The 17896-nt window shown below is 40.3% G+C and overlaps 1 protein-coding gene across 3 annotated transcripts in view; it reads left to right on the top strand.

The window, feature by feature from the left end:
* Positions 1-17896, top strand: part of PPM1L (protein phosphatase, Mg2+/Mn2+ dependent 1L) — a 109229-nt gene that overhangs the window by 57806 nt on the left and 33527 nt on the right. The gene's annotated exons all lie outside the window — the stretch shown is intronic.

Below are 17896 nucleotides of genomic sequence, written 5' to 3'. Positions count from 1 at the left end.
CTGGGTGCCCTGAAGTTAGGGCACAGTACCAGGGTGAAAGACAGAGTATAGCATCTTACCAAAGAGACCAAGTGCCTAAGACTTTGGGAAAATAATGAATCAAAAACTGACTGGCAGCAAAAGAAAGATTTGCTACCAGGCCTTTTTTCTGAGAAAATGATCTTGATGTCACCAACTTCCAACTGTATACCTCAGAGGCTGTCAGCTAACTGAATCAGAAAAACATGAGTAATTTATTCACAAGAGGCACGTATTTCAGTGAGTTTTTGAAAGCGAAGGCTGTAAGATAAGCTGCTTGTTAGCCACGTTAATCTGGTTCATAGGGAACAGCCATGTTATACTTTGCTGTTGCTTTTGATGAAAATCTGAGCAGTGTTATTCTCACAAGATGCATTGTGTGCTGGAGTGCTGAAAAGTGATGATCCAAAAGATGATCCATGTTCTCTGGAGTAAAGGATGCACAACTATTCCTGAGCTGATGACTGCAGGGTATACATAACACGCTCTGTAAGAATAACTCCATTGCAAATAAACCTGGAAGGAACTTTTCCATCAGCTGTGGCCCTGCACTCACCGAGGAGCCATGGGGTGATGGTTATGAGTTCGGGGTCTGACTTCTTAGCTCCTCTACCAGTGTGCTGTGTGACCTTGGTCAAAACACTTACCTTCTCTGAGTCTGAGATTTTCTTTCTGTGGATAGGACACACAAGGGTGGTGGTGGCTCATTTGTCTTCAGTGAAGGCATATGCATGTCAGATTTCAACAAACTTAATATGCCAGGCATGTAGAAAGCAGTCCTGCAGATGTACCCAAGTGGAAGGGTTTGGGTTCATGTGCCTGAGGTGATGGGTTAAAGCAGTGATCCAGGCCCTGGGGCACTGCCAGCACTTGCCATTCTGCAAAACAGTGATTGCCCTGCAAAATGAAAGCACAGCCAGCCTTTATGATATGTTAGGTTTCTCTGAATTTCAAATCTGTTTTTCTTTAGAAGTGTTGGCTCAGGTTTGCTTAAATGTCTGTTTAAAGTCCTGGAAGTTAAAGGTTGAATATTTTTGGGAACTTTCCAAAATATTAAGTTCTGTTGCATAAGTTGCTTCGCTACATACTCCTGATAAAAAGGTATGTGCTTTTTGTCGTCTCAAGGCTTGCCGTGAAATCTGAAAACTTCAGGCTGTGTCACTTTAATGTACAAACACGCTAAGCAATACAAAAGGCTTAAAATCAAAGCTATGCTGTTATCTCTTCAGACCAGGAGCTTTTTCAAGGAGGTTCTAATGCAGAAGCAGAATAACTTCCAGTTGCGTCTTTGAAGTTTTTTTAGTGTGATATCATGGACATTTAATCCGTGCTGTGGCTGATCTTAAAAACAGTAAGAAACTGCAAAGTGAAGCAGTAAGGAAGAGAAGCTGTTTGAACATTTAATCAGTCTCACTTGATAGAGCCTACTGGTTCTGTCCCAGTATGGAGTAAACCTGGTCATGGCTGTAACTTTAAGTCTGATGCTGCTGAAATGTCCCAGTTCAGGTGTAGTACAGCATGATGATGTATAGAGATATAAAAACTTCTGAAGTGATAACTACAACATATTCTTTAATGTTATCCTGAGACTCAGAGCGTGCCTTTGTGGTTAGAGTCAATGGAGAGGCAGCATGTTCCCAGCAGAGGTCCCACACTTGTAGCAGAGTGCTGCTTATTCACTTCTTTAAATCAGCTGTCGTGAAGTTACTTTTCTCCCCTTAGGAAAATGCATTCAAAGTTGCATTGAAATTGTTTTGTTCATGTTTTGGGGGTGGGGGGGTGTTGCCTGTGCGTGTTTGGTTGTCTAATTTTGTGTTTGGTCTTTTTGTTCCACAGTGGCATTAAACCCTTGCAGCTAATGCAGGGAAAGAGGTGTTTGCTGAAACACTGGGTCCTAATCCCAGCCACAGGGTTTCAGCAACAAGTCATCTGGCTGAATAATTTCCTTGCTCAGCCCCCCTTTCTCCATCTATTCAATGATGAAAATAGCCTGAAATCTACTTGACCTTCTGCCTTGTTAATAAGTGCTATTAACAACCCCTTGTACTAATGAGCTAGAGAAACAAAATTACTGTGTACTATCATATTTAATTAAACTGTGTTTCAGGAAGCTGTCATTTAAATGGTAACTTATATTTCCATGGCATTTATTTAATCTTTCCTTTTTCTAAGTTCATTCCCCCTTACTTTTCTTTTAATTATTATCCTTTTGTTCTTTTTTCCTACATCTGTCTCTTTCCTCCTTATTTTCCCTTCTTTTTTAATTTGGTGTAATTTGGCTGGTCAGGCACTTAAGCGATGTGAACAATACAGAAATACCTCCAAAGACAGATGCAATTATGCTTTTATTGCTGCCTCCATGAATGTGTGCAGGCAAAGCATTGGAGCACGGCGGAGATCCAGGGTAGATAATGGGAACTGAGGGATGTGCAGGAAGGGCAGACACTCCTCAAAGAAAACAAGCGAACAAGTTGGCTCTCCATTTAAGGGTAAGATTGAAAAAGGAGGTGGAAAGCCCCAGAGGCTTCTCCTGAACTCTCTATCTCTTTGCTGGTGGTCCAACTGCCTTTGCAAATGCCAGGTGAGAAGGCACCAAGAGCGAGCCTGCTGCAAACAGACTTGTTGCTCCGCTCTGCCGCCATTGTAGCATGCTGCACCTTCCGCCGCGCTGCCCTGAGCAAGCCATCGTGCCTCACTCTGCACACTTTGCTTTCGAACCCAATGCAAACTTCTGTCTGTGTGCGGGCGCTGCCCATTTTGCAGGTGGGTTCTGTACATGCATCTACTGAGAGCGTTAGCTGGTCCCCACGTGCTTACAGGCATTTGGGCTCAATAAGCAAAGATTTGTTGATCACACAGGCAAGAGAAATTCTTTTTTTTTATTCTTTAACTATGTACATTTTTAGAGGGAAGAAATAATAACATCCAGGCATTGGTGTTTATCCTAACTGGAGGCCTGATTTATGCCTCTCCTTCTCTCAAGGGTACTGCTTTTAGTGTTTATGTAGTGAAATGGCACTAGAAAATGAACATGCTTTGGAAACTATTTATGGATTCGAATTGGCTGCTTTTCTATTTAATGAAGTCCCTGTCTTTGAGTCTGTGCCATTTAATTAAGTCATTTATATAATTACTCTCTGTCATCGGTTCTGTCCACTCTGGAAGGTTTGTGTTTTCTTACTGAAGAAGGTGTTTTGTTTAATGCTGATTTGTAAGTCCTTCAACTTGGGAGACAAAACAGCATACAAAAATGCAGAATCCCAAAGTAAAGACGCTTTCTGTAGCAGGGTGGACTGAGTTGGGGTGAGATGCTGCTACGGTCATTCTTTTTCTCCTCAGTCACTGATGCACCAAAATTTTCTCTTATTCCCCCTCTTTTTAGGAAGAGGAGCTGCAATCCAATCTCTGTGTCAATACAGACAACATCTGTGTGCTCTTGGCAGAATACCTAGCCTGGCTCTTTCTTTGCTATAATCCTGGAGATATTTCGGGCTTATGAAAGGTCTGGCGTTCTTTATGTGCAGGTAGAACCTCTTCATGCCCTCAACGGCTGCTTTGTGTAACATCATTCGTAGCAGCGGAGTCCCTAAAGCATCTTCCTTCAGAGCCTTCTCTGCATCCTTACCTATTTCACCTGTTAACGTGCGTTGCTCATTGGAGGGAGTTCCCTTCTCAGCAGCAGTTACTTTGGTGACAGAGTAGAGATTTTAGAGTAACCTGGTTCTCCACAAGAGTTTATGGGTGACATCTTCCTTCTGACTAACGGAGACCCCTGTGTGAAAGACACATCTTCAGTTTTTCTACTTGACCTTAGCTTTGGTAAATTAAGACAGATCTTTGCTTCTCTTGCTGTAACCTTTGGGGTTATTTTTAATTGTTTTCCTTTTTTGTTGTTGTTTTCTTAAACCCTCAGATGTTCTCTTGATTCTCAAATTCCAGGTATAAGAACTAGACAGAGTTTTCCATTAACAATTCCATAATAACTTTACTATAATTGATCATTATTATTCCTCTATTTATACATCTTAGGATTCCGGTGGCCTTTTTAAACACTATGTCATACTCTAATCTTATGTTTCACCCACATGATCACAAAGTCTGACGGGCAAGAAAAATCTTTTTTCCTGGCAGACTGGTGTTGCAGTAGCACACACAGAGAGGAGACAAAAGTTCGCTTTATTCTTGAATGGTGTTGGATTAGTTTTACATAAACTGTGCATGTGGCACTTTCCTCGCTAGCTCCCAGCTCATTATTTGCAACATGGGTCAATACAGTGGCCTTTTCAAATCTGAAGCAAGGAGGTGACTTAAGCAAAAGAACCATAATTGCATTTAAACAGAGCTCATTGAATCTCAAAGTCGTTATCTTCACAAATTTTAATTTCCATATACATCACTAAAGGAAAATGTCATCAGGCCCCCGCAGTAAATTGTTTAAAAGACTACACAACCACATTTTCCTCATTAACTGTTTGTGTGCAGGGTTCATTCCAGCTTTTGAAGAGACAGCGGGGGACTCTGGTAAATACGGCTGGAACAAATCGCAGTTGTGTCATCTATTCATTAATCCCTCCAGTTTCTCAGAGCAAACGGCACAGCAGAACTGCTTGGATTAACCCTGAGGCTCTGCAGCTTCACATACTTTCTTTCTCACACTGAAGTGGTTTATCTTGATTCTTATCTCCTTCTCATCACAGCATTGGATGTAACATGGGGCTAATTATTAATGGGATTTCTTAATACAGAATTTTTATAAGGTCAATCATATGAGAAACAGAGAACTAAATGACAGCTTAAAATTTTTTTCCAGTGTTAGACTTATCCTGTTTAGTAAAAGCCTTATCAGGACAGGACTTGGCTGTTGGCCTCCAGGGGACAACATCTGTTCTGGAGCAGGAGCTTTGACCAGAAGTAGGTGACGTGCTGCCTGCTGCTGCAGTGTTTTGGGTGTGCTGGGTCTCTAAGGTAGTGATGTGCAGGTGATTTATGACTGTGGAAGGCAAAGTCATAGTACTTTATATCTTGACACTCTGCAATTATTTGAAGATTCCTGTCCATTTTCTACTTGCTAAGCTTTGGAGTTTTGAAATTGTACTGGAATAATTTACAGGAATATTTCTTCAGGAGCGCTGGACTCAGTATTGTGAAAAGGAGCAATGGGAGGCTTGCAGGTACCCTAGTTCTTGGGGGAAAATGCGCCCAGAGCAGCAGAGTGGGAACCAGTGCGTGTCTGATACTGTGCTTCCCCTATTCTTTTAAGTCCATTAAAAAACCCCTTATACTTTACTTTATAGAATGAACCATACCTGTCTTCCACACACAGTTATAAAATCGTAATGCAGAAGGGCAGAACTTTTATTTACCTTGTGCCACAACCTAAATCCTGAGGAGTGACTTACGGGTCAGCGTCTGTGTACCTGCCTTTCTGCATCAGAGCCTGCAAATACAGAACAGCTCTGTATGAACCATCTGTACAAATTACTTCAGCTAAAAGTAATGGTCAGCAAGCCTCGGTCTACCAGTCCTGACCAGCATTCCTCTGAGCACAGTTCACACCATACAGTCAGACAGATGGTAGGTGGCAAAGGACACAAGCAATACCGGCATGTTTCTGTGCTGGGCATCGTAGGAGATGCAAGTTCCCAGCTGTATATAAGGTGTCTTGTGTGCTGGTCTCTTCATCTATCACCTGATAGCAATGCCTTGCTCCATCATGGAGACATCCCAATAAGTACGAGTGCCCTGCATGTGCAGTCCCCTGCTCTGCGTGACTGAGGTGGTATCAAGCTGAAGCTATTTAAGGAAGTGTTTGCCAAAACTGTGACTTTTACAGTGGGAAAAGTAATGTCTTGTTCCTTAACTTCATTCTCTAGATAAATTAAATTATTTGGACTGTGGGTTTTTTGGTTTGGGTTTTAGTTTTAGGGTTGGTTTTTTTTTTCAGAATAAGAATCTAAAATAGAATATAGGTTTCTGACCAGATGGTTGAATTTTGGTAAAATTCTAAGCAGGTGAAAATAGTCTTTTTGGTCCCCTGCGTAACAAACTAATTCTTAGAGTGTTTCAGCCGAGACTGACTCTAGTTCTTGTGATGATTTCTGCTTGACGGAAAGTGATGTCTCTAAATCAGGGGAGACCATTTAGACTAAAATACTCCACTATATTCACTCTTTCTTTGCTTGGAGGGAGAGAACAATGGCAAAGAAGGAAGAATGCTTCTTGCTGTTTAATTGAGTCTAGTAGGCTGTAAATACATTTTTCCTTCAACTGAAGTAGCAGAATGAAAGGCTTCTGGTAAAACTGATTCTTCATAAACCATCCTGTATCCCACTGCTGTTTGGAAAAGCATCTGCACAGAAACACCTGTAGAAGTCCCCTGGTAGTTTTAAGGTACTGTAATTGCTGATGAAGGCTTTCATTTCAGGACCTGCATTGATGCAAGGTTACAGTCACAAAGTTTTAAACATCGGTTTTTCAGGAGTTGTACAAAGTTGCCTTTATTTTGCAAAACTGATTTTTTTGACCTTCTGTGTTTAACTTGATGAGCTCAGTAAAATACAAAATGCAGTATTCTTCTATATCAAAAAATGCTTGATGCCTAACTTGAAAAATGAGCAGTTCAATACTCTTATCATGTTAGTTGTTCTTATGACATTTCAGCCCTCATTTTCAGTGTTATTTCTCTTTATCTCACTTCTGCTTTCTTTATGCCAGTAAAAAAAAAAAATAATGATCCCCCATTGTTTAGATTTGATTACAGTAATATAAGAAAATGTTTCAGTTCATCCTGGTTGGGTAAAATTTTTCTGGCAGGTCTTCAGCAAATGCAGTCCCTGCTGGTATAGCTGTATAGGCGTTTATATTTAGTAATTACTTGCAACCATAAATTGTAATTTAGGACCTAGATTTTTCTGCACTGTTAACTGGTAATGAAGAAGTATTTTAATGCATTTTAAAACCTTTTTTAACATTTCCTAATTTAACACTCAGTTCATCTATGTTAATAGTTACAACTAATTAGCATAAAAATTGGGTTAAATCTTGACTTTTTTCTTTAGTAATTCATTCAAACGTATTTTGCTTTGTTCCATTAGCTAAATCTTGTCTTTTGGCCAATAGAGATATTAGTCTCATATGCCAAATACTAATGTCCTTTACATATGGCCATGTGGATACAGTAGTCCTAATTATTGTTTGTCTTTTGTGTCTGTGCTTGTGCATCTTCCAGAATTTATGAAATACATCACCTTTACAATAAGCTTCAGCTTCCTATTTGTTAAGAATAACAGGAGCGTTATAAAATAAGTGCTTTGTCTGTGGCTAATTTTCAGTTTATTTTACCCACTAATCTCAATTCTTCTAAAAAGGGCATGAATAATAATTGGGTTCCTAGCACAATTAAGATTCAGAGTTTGTGTCTGTGCATATGCAATTTAAGTGCTAATGCATTTCCTTTTACTAGGGTAATAACTCTTCTTATTCTCATTATTCTTAATATATTTACTAAACATTTTTGGGTGCATATATGCGGTTGTCTAAACAACCAAAATAAATATTCTGGGTAGAGTAGCCATCCCATTGAATTCTCTGGAAATATTTTTACAGAGTCACAGAGGGGCTGAGGTTGGAAGTGCCTCTGGAGACCATCCAGTCCACCTTCTGCTGGAGATAGGGCAGCTGGAGCAGGCTGCTCAAGAACATGGCCAGTTGGGCTTTGACTGTCTCCAAGGATGGAGACTCCACAGCCTCTCCAGGCAACCTGCCTCAGTGTTTGACCACTCGCACCATAAAAAATTTTTTTTCATAGGTTTAAATGGAATTTACTGTATTTCAGTTTGTGCCCATTCACTGGGCACCACTGAGAGAAACCTGGTTCTATCATTTGTGTTTGTACACATGGATAAGATCCCCCTGAGCCTTCTCTTCATTGGGCTGAACAGTCCCAGCTCTCTTAGCCTCTCCTTGCATGACAGATGCTTCAGTCCCTTCATCATCTTCATGTCCCTTCACTGGACTCACTCCAGTATGTCCCTGTCTCTGTTGTACTGGGGAGCCCAGCACGGGACCCAACACTCCCGATGCCTCTCACCAGTGCTGAGCAGAGGGGAAGGATCACCCCTCGACCTGCTGGCAACGCTCTACCTAATGCAGCTCATTGTGCTGTTGGCCCTCTTTGCTGCTAGGGCACATTGCTGGCTCACGGTCAGCTTGTTGTCCACCAGGACCCCCAGGTCATTCTTCAACCAGCTTTCCAGCTGGTTAGCCCCCAGTGTGCACTGCTGCTTGGGGTTGTTCCTCCTCAGGGGCAGGACTTTGCAGTTCCCTTTGCTGAACTTCACGAGGTTCCTGTTGGCCCATTTCTCCAGCATGTCCAGGTCCCTCTAAGTGGCAGCGCATCCATCTGGTGTATCAAGTGCTCCTCCTAGTTTTGTATCATCTGCTAAGTTGCTGAGGGCGCGCTCTGTCCCATCATCCACGCTCATTAATGAGAATATACTTGATTTCCTTGTGAGTAGGATTCCACTTCATAGCTGTATTCAACTTCACACCTGTATGAATCAAAGCATTTGATTGTTTTTAGCAATAATAATAGTTCTCATAGCAGTTAGCCAAAACTTACAAGAACATGTGTTTTGACTTGATGTACATGCTATTTTGAATACTTTAAAATCAATAAGGTATATATTAAAGGGATTAAATTTGGGTTGTGTGGTAGACTTCAGGATAATTATACAGAGAAATTGTTGAGTGGGTATATTCATAAGGAGAGCCGTCCTGACTCTTGCAGGGGTGTGACTTAATAATTTAATCAAAAATTGGAGAAGTGATAAATAATGACATTCAGTTAACAATCCAGAGAAGTTTGACTCATCTGTCAGGTAGATGCATGCAAGTAGCATGCATTCGAGTATAATCAACTCTAAGTGTGTATATCTAATATTGCACAATGTAGGTCATAAAAGATTTTGGGGCTGCATGAACTGTACATGATATCTCAAGGCAATGGTGAGCCAATAAGCATAATGCAAATGGTTAATAAAAGTAAGGAGGTGGTTTTGGTATTAGTAAGTCTTCCTCTGTGGTGTGTTGCCTTGTCGTGATGATTACCCCTAAAGACCAAAGCTGGAAAATAGGACCATTCAAAGGAGAACCGTATGAATGCTTGAAAAGATTAGAAAGGGTGGGAGATAATGTGACATGTAATAATGTGCCATTCAATGAGCTGCATCTATTGAGTTTATCAATGAGAAGATAATGGGGTGATTTGATCAATTTGCATGTATTTACATGATAAAGAGGAATGTAGGTGAGCAGACATTTTACTTGATTCAGTGGCTGAAAGTCATAGATAATAGCAGAATCAGATTGGAAATAATGTGAACATTTTCTGTGGTATGTGAATTTATCCTCTAACAGTAAGGATAATTAACTTCCAAGGGCTATGGAAGATTCTCTGTCTCTGAAACAGTCGCATATTTTTCAAAATGACTTACTCATTCAAACAATGAAATGGGGAAGTCCTGTGGTCCTGATTCAAGATGCCAGACAAGATAATCATAATTTTCCCCCTTGCCTTGATAAAATTAATCTTATGATTAGACGTCCAGATTCCAGAGCACTCGTGTAGCTCTGCCACTTGCAGTGAAATCTCTGACAAATCAGTCTCTGTGCTTTGTTTCTTTCCCCATCTGTAGAATGAGTGACTGCTTGGCTATATCACATGGAGCATGTTTTTGTTAATTTTAATTAATCAATTAAAATTAGTTATTAAAAAATGACTTGTACAAGTATTTAACTAACCACTCCCTCATTGGAAGATGGAAAATAATTGTTTTGCATTTATTCTTACCTCTTCTGATCTGTGTCATAGATTAACGAGTACCATGCCAACATTTGCGTGTATGCTCACTGCAATGTCACACATTTCTATATGACTAATGTTGGAGGGAGTGGGAGGGAGAACAGAACATGTAATTTTTACATTACAAATTTTGTTGACTTACTTGCTTCTCATTCTAGGACATTTAAATAAGTCTATTTAAGAAGTGAGTGACAAGTGCTATCTTAGGGAAGAAACTAAAATGCATAATTTAAAGCCATAAATGATCATCAGTTTTTATTTTTATCCTTTCTGTTTGGTGATACGGTTATTTGGATTGCTTGTAGCCATAAATCCACGTATAGACTGTGTCAAAGAAGATCAAGCTTTCCGTGCTCAAAGCATAAAGTCAGAGCAAAGCTCCACAACAGATGGCCTTTTCTTTCCCTTTCATGGACACCAGTTCTCACTGGGCAATTCATTATTTTCTACAGTTGAAGCAGCTGTGGATTACTGTAATTATGGATTTAATATATCTCTGACAATCCAGTGTGAATACTAATTTGAACTTTATACATCTCCTTGGAATCAGGTTAATTTTCTCATGATTATATAGCTTCTGATTAACTGAAGATGTTTGTGAGGCTAATATTTTTCCTGCTATGGAAATAAATTGTGCATGGATTGCAAAATAAATAGTGGTGGTTTTGGTGTTCAGTCTTGTTGAAAGTCCTAGGAGAGGATTTCTGAGTTGCCCAAATGTTTTCAGGTATCATGCTTTTGCTAATAACTTTGTTTTAAGTTGTAAGTTCTGTTTTCCTAGGATACATATTCATCAATAGTAAATTATTTACTTGAATATTTATTTTGGAGAAGAAGGACACTTTTAAATAGAAGTAATAGGCTAAGTGTACCAGAAGTTTGTATTACAGGAAAACTCTACTAACAGGTTTCTTTTGGCATGTTTGTTCTTTAAATATTTCCTTGCTTTAGAGGGCAAAATGTTTGTCTTGGTGCCATTTGTAGATCTTGTCTTATCCTCTTGAGAGCAGATTATGTTTTGCTATCATATGTTTTCCTTTTGAATAACTATTCATAGCTTCATGTCCTTATTCCAAGAGGTTTGCCTCAGCAAAATCCCACTGACTTCAGTGGAGTTATTCATGGTTCTTGCTGATGATGGGAAGGCATCCAATCCTAAATGCCAGGTGTGAAACATAAGAGTCAGGGCTGATGTACGTATATTTCTCTGAAATCAGTTGAAGTGGCACATGTGGGCCTGGAGGCAGAATTTTTGTATCTCCTTCAGTCAACACCAGCCTTTCCTGCATTGCAGTGCGAATAGGTTGAAAAGGTGGTTCGTCTGCATTAAGTTTAGCTCTCAGGGAGGCAGGAACCCAAAGAATATTCTTTAACCGTTTCCTTCCTATAGTAAGCACCCAACAGAGCATCAGGATGCCATTTACAACTGATTTATGTATACAGTAAAATGGGAACAAATACTCCATATGCTGCACTGTGTTTAAAAATGATATGGCTGGGCAGAGGGAGTGTGCTCATAAAGTTGTCCTAGTTCACCCCTGGAAGCAGGGACATCTCTACCAGAATGAAGTTGGTCAGGGACAATTGACTTTCAGGTCTTTATTTAATCTGAGATGTGATTTCTTTAACCTACCAATCTGATTTTATATATATATATGTATGTATGTGTGTGTGTGTGTAAATATATATATTTTTGTACTGTACTTTTTTTAAATAAACAGGAAAGCCTTATAGCATTGCTACAAAAAAATCACTGATGGACTGTCTGGAATACATTTCTTGTCCACAAATTTATGATGCCATGGATTTTACCATCCTGTTAGGAGATATCTAGTAAGTTAAGTGCACTGTTCCTGGCATAATGATGTGTGTGTGTGGTGGTGTGTTTTAAAGACATGAGTCCAGAAGTCTGTATATAAAGGTATTTTTGCTAAGGAGTGCTAGTCTGAAATGTGGAATGTGAAATTCTGAATGGGATCATTATATATTTCAAAGAGCTCCTCTGGCTGAAATCTTTTCTGTGAGCATTGAAATGGTTGAGCTGTGAATGAAGGTTAGATGGTGGCAGTGACAGGCTTCCACACTCTGCGTCCGCTCCCCAGGAGCACCAAACAGACATGTTGGGTCCAGGGGGACTCTGGAGATGCATCTTAATCCTGGAAGATTCTCTGAAATGCTTAATCTGCATAGGATTCAGCATCCTAATTTACATGGAAGGCTATTTCTCTGTGATCCCCTAAGGCTTAAGAGAATAGCATGAAAGATTTGTCTGTGCTGATGATGTGATCAGTGGTACTAAGACTTCTAAGCACAGGCATGTTTGCTGGAATGAGCCAGGGAGCATTTGCTCCCTAGACTGCAGTTGATAGGAACTGAATTAGCAGCTCTTCTTACGCCCTGAGAGAACCACTTTGCTCTCTGCGCTTACAAATCTTGGTGCTTTAGTGTGTGTAGAAATCATTTGATCTTTTATCCCATTTTTTAGGCATCAAAGTTAAACTGACTAGTCTGTAATTCTGTTTCTCTCCCTTTATACTATTTTAAGCGTAGCCCTGACATTTGCCCTTTCCAAATAGAGTCTTGCCATCCTCTGTGAATTTTCAAAGACAGAGGTCATTAAAGAGATTGTTTCAGCCCATTACCAATGTATACCTGAATGAATTTCATCTGGCCCAGCCAGCTGGAAAATATCTAATCTTTATAAGCACTTTCTAACATGTTCTTTCCCTATTCTGTCTTGAGATTTTGGTTATTTGCCTCTGATATTAGCTGCCAGTTGAATGCAGCAAGGTAAAGATATTGAGTACTGTAGCAAAAAAAGACATTAAATACTTCAGCTTTTATAGCAGCATCTGTCAATAGCTTTTCTACTCTGCTGAGCCGTAGAACAACATCTTGCCTGGGTTTTTTCTTATTAAAAATGGACTTGTCGAACCTTTTCTTGCTACCTTTGCTAGCTCCAAGTAATTTTTTTCTTTTGCCTCCATTTGTTTCTCAGTGTTTGTTATTCTTTTATTGTCATGTTAAACCACAACATATATTCACATGGTATTCTGACTGTGTATATGTGTCCTTCTCGAGTTTGAGATCACTGAGCAGCTTCTGACTTAGGTTAATTCCTAGGTTGTTTCTGCATTGGGATAGTTTTCACTCACATCCTTTCTCTAAGGAAATGTTTGCTCCCCGTACCTTCCTTTCTCCTTTGAGTTGCAGCTCTTGGTCATTCTGTACTGTCAAGCCTCAGAGACCTTTTAAGTGCCTTTCCTTTAAAGTCCTTTGTCTTTATTGTGTTGTTTTCTCCCTGAAGAATTAATCATCACCTTCATTAAAGTTGTCTTTTGCCTTCCTTATCTTAGGGGGCTTCTCAGTGCTGGAACATGCCATACCCAAACTGGTCTTTGCTGCTATCACCAACACACTCCAAGTTTGCTGGACAACCTGTGCTCTGAAATATATTTCCTATAACATATCTGAGTAGTTGCAGTACTTCGTTACATCTTGTGCTTTAGTTGATTATTCCAGTTCCTGGTTAAAAAACCCCAACCCCTCTACTTTATTTTTCATTCAGTGTGTGGTGGACCTGCACTACGGTAGTGCTCGCTGCTGCTCTTTTTTACGTGATGACTTTCAGAAGGTTTTTCTCCCTTTTACAGACAGGACCTAGAAGAGCAAATACTCTCTTGATGTGCAGGGCACTTCTTTATTTCCAAAGCCTCCTTTCTCAGTAACTTATATCATCCGTATTAACAATCTAGTCTTGTGAATTATTTACTGAGCCTCTCTTATTGCCCAATTATATTATAGTTTTGATACTGTACTAATTTCCTTCCAGCTCGTTTTGAGTATTCTCCGCAGTTCTTAGAGATGTCTAATAGGGTCCACAGATCAGTCCCACTTTACTCTTTGTTATGTTTCCTTCCCATGAGATTATCATGGCCAACACTGTTTTCCACAGGGTTTACACCCATGTTCATTTGTTGTACACACCTCAGGCTTTTATTTGTCAAACTCACTGGATCCTACTTAAAAAATTATTTCCCTGCAGTAAACCAGAAGGTGAGCAAAGTTGAAATTCCTCTTTTTCATAAGGTGAATTCTGTTCTTGCCCAGCAGTTCATGGTGTATCATCTCTGAAGAAGTAAACTTGTTGTAGTGACCCCTCTGTCTTTGGAGGGGAGGGAAACATAAAAAGGAGAGGCAGCAAGATGCAATAGAGGAATCTTGATGGGTTTTTAAACCCTTCATTGGTGTACGTGCTGTAACAGCACTACCACACTCTAAAATGGATCCTGTATTTTCCCATGGTCTCTGAATGTTTGCAGTAGCTGGGCAGGCAGAATGAATTGTCTCAAGAATATTAAGATCATAAATTTGTGGTTTTCCTCCTCTCCCTGTAAATCATCGGAGTCGGTGCAGAGTGCGGGTCTGAGGCAATAAAGTCTCCATCTTCCATTTTTTAAATTGGAAATCTGTGTTTATAAATAATGGCCATTCCAGCTAATTAGATCCTTCAGTTGCTTTATGTGCCAGTGTTCTGATCTTCCCACAGCTCTTGTTTGCAGTGCTTGTTTTTCATGGGGTCATGGAGCTGCTTAACACTTGCTGTCTTAATTAACACATTTTGTCGTAGAGTACTGGGGTCGCTTCCTGCATGTTTACACTTATGCCCATGGAGGTGTATCTTCTCTGTGTACAAGTATTTGCGTGGAGAGTTCGGGAGCTAGCCCTGAAGCTCTGCCATCCTGCTCCTCCTACCCAACTCCACCACGGGGTGAAAAGCAAGCAGATTCCCAGGGCATTGCCACTTGGAGAGGGTTTTCCACTGACTGGCGTTTATCAGCTGATAACACAATTTAATGAGACCTGCTTGAGTGTTTCCAGTGCCAGAAATATGCAAGGTCCCTGCATTTGCTTTGGTGAAAACCTGAATTTTAAAGGTCAACTGGGTTGGTGAAGCCAGGCTGTGGGATGTGTTGAGCTGTAGCAGCCTGCAGAATGTGATGAGGATAAGCAAGGATGCAACTGTCCCTTGTGAGTGTGGTGGTCTTCCACACACCAAGTACTCTACCATGTGTTGAAGGCCTTTCCAAAATTACCCAATATAGCTGTGTAAGGAGACTGCTTTGCCAAGCTGCCACTTGACTTTTGAAGTAGGTTCATAAAGAAGCCTTTAATTAACCATTTTAAACCTTTACTTCCCCACGTACAAAGGAGCTCCCAGAAAGATAAACTTCAGAAAAGCAGAGCAAATTTTAGCAGGCGGTTAGCATAATTTATAAAAAGAAAATTTACTTTGGGTATATATATTTCTCATCAATTAAAAAATGTGGGCAAATCTGGTAGTTACAGAAGGATGCTGGCTGCATTTAAGGTTCAGGTTACTACACAGTAAGGGATTTCAGCAGTTCCTGATGTGATCTTTATGTAGGGGATTTTTTTTAGTGAATAGAGAAAAATGTGGGGGTTTTGTGAATAAGCTCTGCAAGTATATTTCATTGTATGGAGATATTTTAAAATTGATTCTATACATATGAAATACTAGTTTTCCATGGTAGGATGAAATACCTTAAAGTCAATTATAGGTATTAAAGTCAATCCTTTATTTAATTTGGAGAAGAGTGCTTCAGACTGAAAACAGATTCACGGGGGATGCTGCGGTTTCAGTTTTATAAAAGAAATGGATAAATTCCTGCCAGAAAATAGGAGGCTATCGTGACCAAGCGAGGTAACAGTTCAGCAGTGTGCATTTATTTCTGTTATGTTGTTGTTTTGAAGCAGTGATCTGTGGGAAGGTGCCTGCATGAGCAGGACCACCGTTTCTTTGCATTTCTCTCTGCTGCAGTGCCTAGGGCTCCAAGCTGCTTTCTTGTAGGGGTGGTGATGAGGAAGACTGACCAGCAAATATTGTACAATTAGTTGTACGCCTATAACTAATAGCTGCTCCTGGAAAACACCTGACCTCAGCCACGTTTGTAATTCCTTCCTGCAGGAGTTAGAGCGACCATACAGAGGAAAAGAGGATAAAGCTATTTTGAAGCCTCAAATTAGTGAAGTGGGTTTTTCCCCCTAACTTCTGCCTGTGACACAAATACATATATTAATGAAAATAGATTGCATGAGAGCGGGGGGACCCCAGTGCTGACTGGAGGATAAGTGGCCAAGCTGCCGGCAGGCTGGCCAGAGTGGTGGGATGCTCTGCCAGCAGGCTGCCCGTGAGCAGCATCCCGCAAAGTGGTCTCTGGGCTGCGGTCTGCACCGAAATCGGTAAGGGATACACAAGGGGAGAGTTTGTGATCTACTCAGATGTTGAATACTGTGGTCTGTGCAATGAGAATTGAGGTAAGATGGAAGAGCGTGGAAATGGTGGAAGTCTTTCTTTTTAAAATGTTGTTTAATTTTTATTCACCCGGTACAGTTAGCTTCTTGGTTTCTTTAATACCAAGCACATGCATAAACACGTGCACTCACACCCTTACACTTTTTCTTTTTTAATGTTCCAGGTACTGGAGTGACTTTTTAAAACCTAGATAAAATTACTTTTGTACTGAATAAAATATAGCACTATCCATCTCATTGGTGTAGTGCAGCTAGGGATGTAATTACTCAGATGTGGCTGATCACCTTTCTTGCTAGAAAAGGAGAGGAGTTTGTATTGGTTTCATCATTGCTTTACAGTTTAAATTTTTAATAACATCTCGATGTAATGTGAAAGGCAGTGGACTAAGCAAGAGTGTTGGGTTTTGCTTCTCACTGGGGGGGGAAAATTCCCACCTGTGAGATCACACTTGAGATTGGTGTAATCCTCGGCCTCAATGCCTATGGAAAAACTTGACAATTGGGCTGCATGTGGCTCGCGATGGCTGTCCATCACGCCAACCACAGCTGATGGTCTCAATGGTTTTCCCATCTGCTTGTACCCATCTGTCTCTTGATTTTTACTTGAGCTGTAAGATCTTCGGGACAGCATGGGTATTTTTCCTTATGTGTTTATAGCTAGTAGTATACAAATATTCACTTGGCTGCACAAGATATATTTCAGAAAATGAGTGTGTATAAATTCTTGTTTTGTTTTCTGGTCTTCAGAATTGCTGCCTTAGGGGGAGCACAAAAATAGCCCCCTGCAGAGTAAAACCTCTTCTCAAAGGAAACATTAAACACAAGTGCCTGAACTTGGACTAAAATAATTAGTATACAGCATATCTTTTGGCCTTCCCTTGGAAGAAAACCACTATTAAAACGTAACATTAAATATGCTGTACTCATGTGGAGAGTTTGTTTCGTTTTCCTAGAATAATTTCATTCGTCTCACATGGCTTAGCTTGCAGAAAAATTGAACACAACTCCAGTGATATTTTAAGGTTGCAATTTAATCAGCAATTGACTTTGGAAAACTAAATATAAACCCAGGAAGAGCCTGTTGCTGAGTAGAGGTAACTTCTGGTCAGTTCCAGGCCTGAAATAATACAACCTTGTTAACATTTTTTTTTTTCCTTTGGTCTTGACGTTGGCAGGAAAGCTGGAGCACTGGGCAGCAGCCTTTGCTACATCTTCCTTTTCCAGTTACATTTGTATCAGAGATGGAAAGCAAAAAAAACCCCAAAACAGCCCAAAACCCTGCCAGAAAAAGGGACTTTCTATTCCCTCTTTTAGTGGGAGTGTAATACTTGCAAGAGAGGGATGCTAATGCTTAAAAAGCAGAAAGCTGGTTTGTGTTTGGGTCTCACCAAGGTGTCTGAGCCCAAACCCCGAGGGAGAGACCTGTTCCAGTGGTGGCAGGGATCCTGGCAGCACCAACACCTCTCCAGAGGCAGATGCTCTTATTAGTTACTACCATGCACTTTTTTACACAAGGCTCCATAACACTGGTACAACCATGCCACCTTGTGTTAATTTCTGTTTTCTTATGGCCTTGAGCAGTCAGAGAAAAAAATTTTAAAGAATTTTCCATGTGTGGATGTGCAGGTATATGTATGTCATTTTTTAATGCTGTTAACATTCACTTCTATCTCCCTACCT

This window comes from Buteo buteo, chromosome 7, assembly GCF_964188355.1.
Source record: "Buteo buteo chromosome 7, bButBut1.hap1.1, whole genome shotgun sequence".
In the NCBI taxonomy this organism is placed as follows: domain Eukaryota; kingdom Metazoa; phylum Chordata; class Aves; order Accipitriformes; family Accipitridae; genus Buteo; species Buteo buteo.
Note: the sequence above shows the minus strand (reverse complement) of the source record. Positions and strands in the feature narration are given on the sequence as shown.